Below are 8,429 nucleotides of genomic sequence, written 5' to 3'. Positions count from 1 at the left end.
TCTGCAGACCGCAGACAGATGGCTGAGTCTGTGCGCTCCTTCCTGGTTGGGAAGGCAATGATGTACAAGCACCCGATCCTTCTGGATTCCACTTTAATGCCAGGGCTGGTCACCAGCGGTCACAGCCTGTGAACTGAGGTTGGGCTGAGAAACCCTCAGCTCCTTCTGAGATTGCAGCAAATGTCTCGGAGCAGAGTCTGAGCTCGTTTTGTGAATCGTGCCTTTGGCTGCTCCGTGTTTCGGCTTCTCTGGGGAAAGATTAAACTGATGCAGCCTCTGAGCTCTTCAGTACTTCTCTCTCTCACAACACCACCGAGGGAACATTTAAATTTAGTCTTTGAAAATTTACCTTCAGGCTTGGAGAAATCCATTTTTGTTTGCCTATTAATTAATGTATTCATTAAATCATTCACCAGATATGTACTGGGGCTCTGCACTTGCTGCGATAGAGGAGATGGAGATGAATTAAGCATTAATATTGTGCTTTTCCTGGTTGCGTTTCTGGCTCATTTTGATTTTAGAATCAACTATGAGGGGCCTCACTATAGCTGCAGCTGCATGTGGTAGGCATAGGGACTGTGGTCACATGGGAGCAAGTGACATAGCCAGGACCTGAATCCGGATCCTGCTCCCCATTCCAAGAGTCTTCTACCTCTACACTACCCTGAGTGTGCTTTCCCACCACATCAGATCAATTCCCAACTTTAGGTTAAAAAAGAGATCAGGTGACCTTTCATTTTGGAGAAAGGTGATGTGTATTTTCAGTCACTCCCCCCGCCCCCCCACCCCAGCATCCACTCAGCACTTGTTTGCATTCATGGCAGTGGCCAGGGAGGTGCCTGATTTCTGGACCATGGGGATGAACAGGACAAGGTCTGTGCCCTTGAGGAACCCACACCATCCTGAGGGTGGAGGAGGCACAGAGCACGCAGTAGGAGCTGAGCTGGAGGCGTGAACAGCATCATGGGAGGATCTGACCTGGCTGGTGGATTGTGAGCAGTCTCTGTGGTGGGGAGCTGACCATGGCTGCTGAGCTTTGAAGGGACCAAGCTGGCTGGAAGGGGCTGAGAGCATAATCAGCTTAAATGGGATGCAGAAACTTGAGAGAATATGTTTGATTAGGAAACAAGCTGCAGGTACCTTGACCTGACTTGAAAAAACCCCGCTTGTTGGAAATGGAAAGGCCACAATTGGGAAGGTCATTAGGAATCAGAGCTTTAAGTGGCAGGAGAGGAAGGACTGCTAAAGCCTTTAGTGGTGATTGGATATGTATTTCAGAACAGTCACACTGGATGGCAGTAAGAGAATGGACCTGGGAGAAGTGTGGGGTGGGGCAAGGAGCATAGATTCTAAGGTGGGTAGATGAGGCACCTCCTGAGGGCCGGTACTCTGAAGCCCTGACTATTGATCCCATTATCTTCTAATAATCTGCACAAATGGAGCATCCCCCTAAGACTTCATAGGAGCCACCCTGTCTCATGTTTTCTTATAAGGGAGATGGCTCCACTGTTTCTACACCAGGCACAGAGTTCTCCCTGGTGGTTACTCATGTGCACTGGGGAAGCAAGGGGCACGTTATGTAAGTACTGAGGGAGTCAAGGTGCTCCCAAAGGGTGTTTGAGATGAGATTTAAAAGATTGATTGATTAGGCTTGGGATGATGGACCTTGGACTGGGAAAGGGGATTGTGGGGGAAATTTGTAGGCAGAGACATTGCTGTGCACATGCCAGGAAGGAGAAGAGCTAGCACAGAGCTCAATTATTTGTAGTTTTTCCTGCAAGAGTATCTTTACCCATTAATCCATGCTTGATTACCTGAACTAATTAGTGATCAATACAAATTTCTGTTTACTAAGGGTTCAATTTTGTGGAAAAGCAAAAGAAGCCATGTTCCTCCAAGACTTTTCCTTGGAGCATTGTTTCTACAGGATGTTAATGGGTATCTCATCATTAAGGTTCCTTGTCAAATACATCTGGGGGAATGGTGATATTTGCAACATTCTCAATAGGACCGCATGGCGGTGAAACCCGTGCTCTGAACCATTGGACCAGAGAGGTTTTACTAGGTAAGTGGGCGCCTCTGCCACATGTGAGGGTCCCTCACCACAACTCCTGCAGAAGTGTGCTGCTCCATGCTTTGTGTCCCCATTGGGCTTGCAGATATCACGGCGCCAGAACCATTGCAAAGAATGCATCTATTCTTTCTAATTCCATATAAGGAATTACTGGAAGAAGGAAGAGACCCATGTTTATCTCTGTCCCTCCAAGATATAGCTTTTTGCCAGGCATTGCCACATGGCTCATTGCTGACCATTTCCAGTGTCTGAAGTATCCCTGACCATAGCACAGTCCTAGGTTATACCAATTTCCCACTGACTGGGATTCCTCAGACACTCTATATGCCTCGTGTTAATGACTATCCCACTATACAACCATTTCCATTGCTGGCATAATATCCCCATATCTGTTTCTGCCGACTACCTGTTGTCTCCAAGTGCCCAGTTTGTGTCAGGCTCCAGCCCAATTCAGTTACAGAGTTTGTGATGGAAACGTAGGTCAGAAGGTCTTTGAGATGTAGAGGCAAAGGGAACCGGATCCTTTGACTTCTGGCCAGAGCTCTTTGAGTGAAGCACAAAAGAGCCAGCATGTGATCAAGATAATGTATTGAATCTTACATTCCTTAAATAGCAGTTATAATAGCATTGTGCTGTGATTATTGAAAGCTTGAGTTTGCAATTGATTTCAGACTGAGAGATCAATATAAAAAAATTGCAATGCAGGATTATGAAAAAGCCATGCATGACCCCTGCACTCAGGAAGCGTCCACAGGTACCACAGATCTTATTGTAGCTGTGTGTCTGTTGTCTGTTTGTATCATGGCAAACTCCAGGAGGCTAGGGGCTGTGGCTGCCTTGCTTTGAACAGCAAGTAGTTTATGGATTATGGTGTTTGAGTTTTGATGCTCACGACCTACCCTCCTTTAGAAAAGAAACAATTGGCTACAAACTTTAATAAGGGGGCCGAATAGAGATCTGAACCCTAGTCAGTTTCATGGCAAGGTGTAAATCTGGAAGAGCTACATACAGGCTATCTGTGCATGAGGGGCCCCAGTTGTATACATTTGTTACCAACCAACTCCACCAATTAGCTTGCCCCAGGGTACAGGCAGCTCAGGTGCCCTCTGCCTTGGGGGCATTCTTTGTGCTGACACAGATGCTAAGAGGTGTTCCTGTATCAGTACAAGAACCGGAGGGGCCAGTGTTGTGGCGAAGTGAGTAAAGCCACTGCCTGTCATACTGGTATCCCATATGGGTGCCAGTTCCAGTCCTGGCTGTTCCACTTCCAATCCAGCTCCAGGCTGTTGTGCCTGGGAAAGCAGTGGAGGATTGCCTAAGTGCTTGGACCCTGCACCTGCCAGGGAGACCCAGATGAGGCTCCTGGCTTTGGCTGGCCCAGCTCTGGCCCAGCCCTGGCCCAGCCCTGGCCTTTGTGGCTATTTGGGGAGTGAATCAGTGGGTGGAAATTCTCTCTGCAATTTCTCCTTCTCTCTGTAACTCTGCCTGTCAAATACATAAAATAAATCCTAAAAAAGAAAAGAATCAGTACAAGCTCTTCCTAACTCCTTGCCAGAATCTGTATATGTGACTATTCAGCTTGCCATTGACTTATTTTCAGAGTCTTTGCAACAAGAAAGCTGTTTTCCAAGCATTACTAAGAGTAAGAGGATGTGAACAAGCAACATAGGTGTGGGGAGTTGGCCTGCTTCATTCTCACACACAGTGAATTGTGTCCAGTGAGGGCAATGCAAATAAAATTTAAATAAATATTTTATGAAGGAGGGATTGTTCACAAATACTTGACACACACTATTTTGCAGCTGCTGCTGTTGACCATTTGAGCTTTATTTATTTATTTATTTATTTTAATTTTAATTTTTACAGATAGAGTTAGACAGTGAGAGAGTGAGACAGAGAGAAAGGTCTTCCTTCCACTGGTTCACCCCACAAATGGCTGCTATGGCCGGAGCTACGCCGATCTGAAGCTAGGAACCAGGTGCTTCCTCCTGGTCTCCCATGCGGGTACAGGGGCCCAAGCATTTGGGCTATCCTCTACTGCCTTCCTGGGCCACAGCAGGGAGCTAGACTGGAAGAGGAGCAACTGGGACTAGAACCAGCACCCATATGGGATGCTGGTGCCACAGGCAGAGGATTAACCAAATGAGCCACGGCGCCAGCCCTGATCATTTGAGCTTTAGACACCTCGACTCTATTAACTACCAGGAAGTGATATGGGGAGAAAGGAAATGGATTTGAGTGGCCACCAAGTACAATAGAAGGAACCCTGGCATGAATTCCCTCTGCTGTTCACACACCAGGTGTTAGATCCCTTAGACCTCAGTTTATTGACTTACACATTGTACTTCGTGAATAACCTCTTTCCGAGAATTTCCCTTGAAGATGTTCTCACTTGTTTGATGAGAATGTATTCCCTCACTTCCTGCACGATACAGCCACAGGCAGACAACTCGTGTTTTCTAAGTGAACACTCTACAAGGTAGGCACTATTGTTATCTCTGTTTCACCTGTGAGTGGGTGGAGACACAGAGGTTAAATCTCCAGCCTGAAGCTACAGAGCCAGAAAAGAACGGAGTTAGGATTTGACCCTGAACAGAATATGGCCCACACCGCAGCCCACGGTGGTACTCTCTGTTTACCCTTTCCCCATTGTTGATGAGTCCACAGGGGGGGCTTCTAACTCCAACTGACCATTCAGAGTTCTTTCCTGGGGGTTGGAATTGGATTTAGCAATTACTGATTTTCTTTTCTTTTTCTTTTTTCTTTTCTTTTTTTTTTTTTTTTTGACAGGCAGAGTGGACAGTGAGAGAGAGAGAGACAGAGAGAAAGGTCTTCCTTTTGCCATTGGTTCACCCTCCAATGGCCGCCACAGCTGGCGCACCGCACTGATCCGATGGCAGGAGCCAGGTACTTATCCTGGTCTCCCATGGGGTGCAGGGCCCAAGCACTTGGGCCATCCTCCACTGCACTCCCTGGCCACAGCAGAGAGCTGGCCTGGAAGAGGGGCAACCGGGACAGAATCCGGCGCCCCGACCGGGACTAGAACCCGGTGTGCCGGCGCCGCAAGGTGGAGGATTAGCCTAGTGAGCCGTGGCACCGGCCTGATTTTCTTTAAGTTCGCATCTCTTATCACTCTACTTTTATCTTAACTCTAACAATTCTGAATGCCATCTGGTCTTGTAATTGATTGGTCATTTCAGTGTCACCAAGGTTCTCTTATGAAAATTGATTGGGCAAGAATGAGATCTTGAGATTTGGAATGGGCATGACAGGCTGGATCCACATGAACATGACCCTACTGAGATCCAAGCCAACCTAATCTTTTCCTGCCAGAAGAGGTAGTTTGCCCTCTGCTGTCTAAGAAGATTAGGTTTTCCTTCACTTAAAAACCCTGTGATAATCTCACCTAGTGTAGATGCCAATTCTCCATAGAGAAGCCACTCTATTTCTAGTAGATCCAAAATAAGGTTAAATCGTGTCATGGAGGAATAAGCACACACTGTGACATGGATGAAATAGCTTACACATAAAATGAATAATAATATACTTGCTAATATATATTGGAAATCTAGGAGCATGAGTGAGAGTGAATTGTAAGAATGTTAAACCAAGGAAAGCAGAATGAAACACAATATCAGGCTGAGCAAAAAGACAAGAGTGCACCTGCTAAATATTCAAGACTTGATATATTATCTCATGCAGCTGGAGGTGGCTGTAACAGCTTACTGGTTGGTTGACTGGAACTTGGACATAATTTGGGCTATTTTTAATGATACTGAATTGCCAGAGCTTCTCTGGCTTGGTCTAGAGGAGAAAATCCAAAGATTAAATGTTGGAGTGGTTGTGCCATGTGTGATCTGCCTACTCACCTCATACTGTGTTCTAAAACATACTGTTGGCACCAAGATCCTCCATTAACTCTGGTGTTGGGGGCCATACTGGTAAGGGAGCACCTGTGTCATTGAGAAGCTCTGGTAATTCTCTTCAGTGGGCCAGATACAGCAATGGGGGGAATCCTATCGAGATGGACTCTTTGATTTCATTGGAGATTTTAGGAGCCCCAAGTGTAGAGACTAAGAGGCAGCATTCATGGAAAAAGACAAGATGGGCACATTCGCCTTAAAGATAGCAGGAATGCATGGACTCTCATAAAGCTTTGTTCTAGCCATGACTCATTGATCGCACTATTCCTGGGAATTTAGGATTGAAAAAGATGCCTAAGACACTAGAGTACTGCTTGACCCATATAAAATAAAAAAAAAAATCACGACATAACTCTAGGTCTAGTAGCCAATCACTAAGTTGAATTGTCACAATGTAAAAGATTCTGGATCCTTCCTCTGTGTAGGCATGAAGTAGGCAGGCATACAGGCTAAAATTGATTAGGTTTGTGAGCTGAAAACCACGCCTTCACCATGCCCCTGTGTGGCCTCACACCCTACCTGATACCCCCACCACGCCCCCATGTGACATCAGGCTGTACCTGACCATACCTGAGTGCCCACCTGCCCACAAGCCACTCCCCTGTGGAAAATATATAAAAAGGCAGGGAGGGTCCCAAAACACGCTCTGCCTCTGCTTTGCTGCCGGTGATAAGCGGTGGATAGCAGCTCAAGGTGCTATCCACTTGGCTTTTGGCCTGCTCTCTGCTTGGTATGGCGCTACCCTAGTTTCCAGACTTTCCTCTCTCTCCAAACTGAACTAAACCCTCACTTTCCTAGATACCTCTCGCACTAAATAAAAGCCTAAAACGTACCATGCTGCCTCATTTATCCATGCCGGTATTTGTCGCTCCCCCATTCGCAGAGGAATGACACTGGACCCTGAGCTGTTCTTTTGTCTGCTCGGCCCTTCCCGGGTTAGCTGCTGTTCCCTCACTCGTGGAGGAATGACGCCATCCCGGGTTAGCTGCTGACACCTCCACCTCCGTGGAGGGGTGACACCCCCCCGCTGCTTTCCCCGCTTCTGCGGAGGAGCGGCACACCGCCGGCCGGCTCTCTCGGGGGCTGCTCAGATGTTCCACAGGTGTTCCTCAGATGTTCCTGGTGCATGTTGTCTCTCTCCTCCTTTATAGTCCTCTTCCACCAATCCCAACTCTGCTACCTACACGCCGAGAACGCTGCTCTCCTCCAATCAGGAGCAGGATCAGCTCCTGCAGCTTATCAGTCAAGTTGGCAAGAGGCAGCTGCGTAGAAGTTTATTCCTCCCCAGCGCCATATTGTGGGAGAGCAGATGCATAGAATAAGTCTTAATTCCAGTAACTTAGTCTAGTCCGAGTTGGTCCCAGTTGCTCCCCACAGATCCCCCTTTCTTTTTATTCTTTGGCGTTGATACGCGCCTATCTTCGGTGCCCTGCGGCACACACTCTGCTCTGCTTGCTGGAGTTGCCCACAGGTGCTTACAAGCCCTACCAATCAGGCAAACCGAATCCGGGTCCTCTCTTCGCCATGTTGTGAGGAGGTTTTTAGGCGCTGATGCGTGCCTGTGTTCAGTGCCCTGCGGTGCATGCTCTGCCTGCCCACAGGTGCTTACCGCCTTACTAATCAGGCAGACCGAATCCGAGCCTTCTCATTGCCGTATTGTGGGGAGACTTATTGATGTTGATTCGTGCCTATCTTCGGTGACCTGCGGCGAATACTCTGCCTGCAGATGCTTACCGCCTTACTAATCAGGCAGACCGAATCCAAGCCCTCTCATTGCTGTGTTGTGGGGAGGCCTTATTTTTCTCTATTTCTCTATCTCCGGGCATTCCTATTTCTCTTATTTTACTTCTATCTGCCAGCATTCCTATTTCTCTCATTTTACTTCTATACTTCTGTTTCTCTTATCCCCGCGGCTTCCCGGCGCCCGCCTCGAGGCGGCTTCTCGGCGCCTCGCCCCGTGGCGGCTTCCCGGCTCTGTGCGGTGCGCCTTCAGCCCGCACTTCTCTTATCTGCGCGGCTTCCTGGCTTCGTGCACGCTCCGCGGTCTCCGCGCCTTTTTGCACCCACCCCACGGCCTCTGCGCTAGCCCTGCGCTCTCCTATCTACTCATGCCCTGTGCGCTCTCTGTGCTCGGCGGCTTCTGCGAATCACAGCCTAGCTCACGTTTCCACTTTTCGGTTTAGTTTTCAGTCTAAGTTCCCCGGGCTAACCTGACGAATTCCAACCTAGCTCACGTCTCCGCTTCGGCCTACCCCCGCGGCTTCATTTTCCCTAGCTTATATTTTTCTCTACCCAGTATATTTCCTAACTTTCTTCCAACAACATTTCTCATTTCTCCTGGCTTCTCCCCACAGTCCGTATCCGAGTCTATTTTTTCTAGCTTTCACTTTCGTTTTCAACCTTAGATTTCTCCTAGCTTCTCCCCACAGTCC

Source organism: Oryctolagus cuniculus, chromosome 6 (assembly GCF_051225735.1).
Source record: "Oryctolagus cuniculus isolate XC-2025 breed Fujian yellow rabbit chromosome 6, ASM5122573v1, whole genome shotgun sequence".
NCBI classification, from domain to species: Eukaryota; Metazoa; Chordata; class Mammalia; order Lagomorpha; family Leporidae; genus Oryctolagus; species Oryctolagus cuniculus.
The sequence above is the reverse complement of the archived record's forward strand: the minus strand, read 5'-3'. Positions refer to the sequence as shown.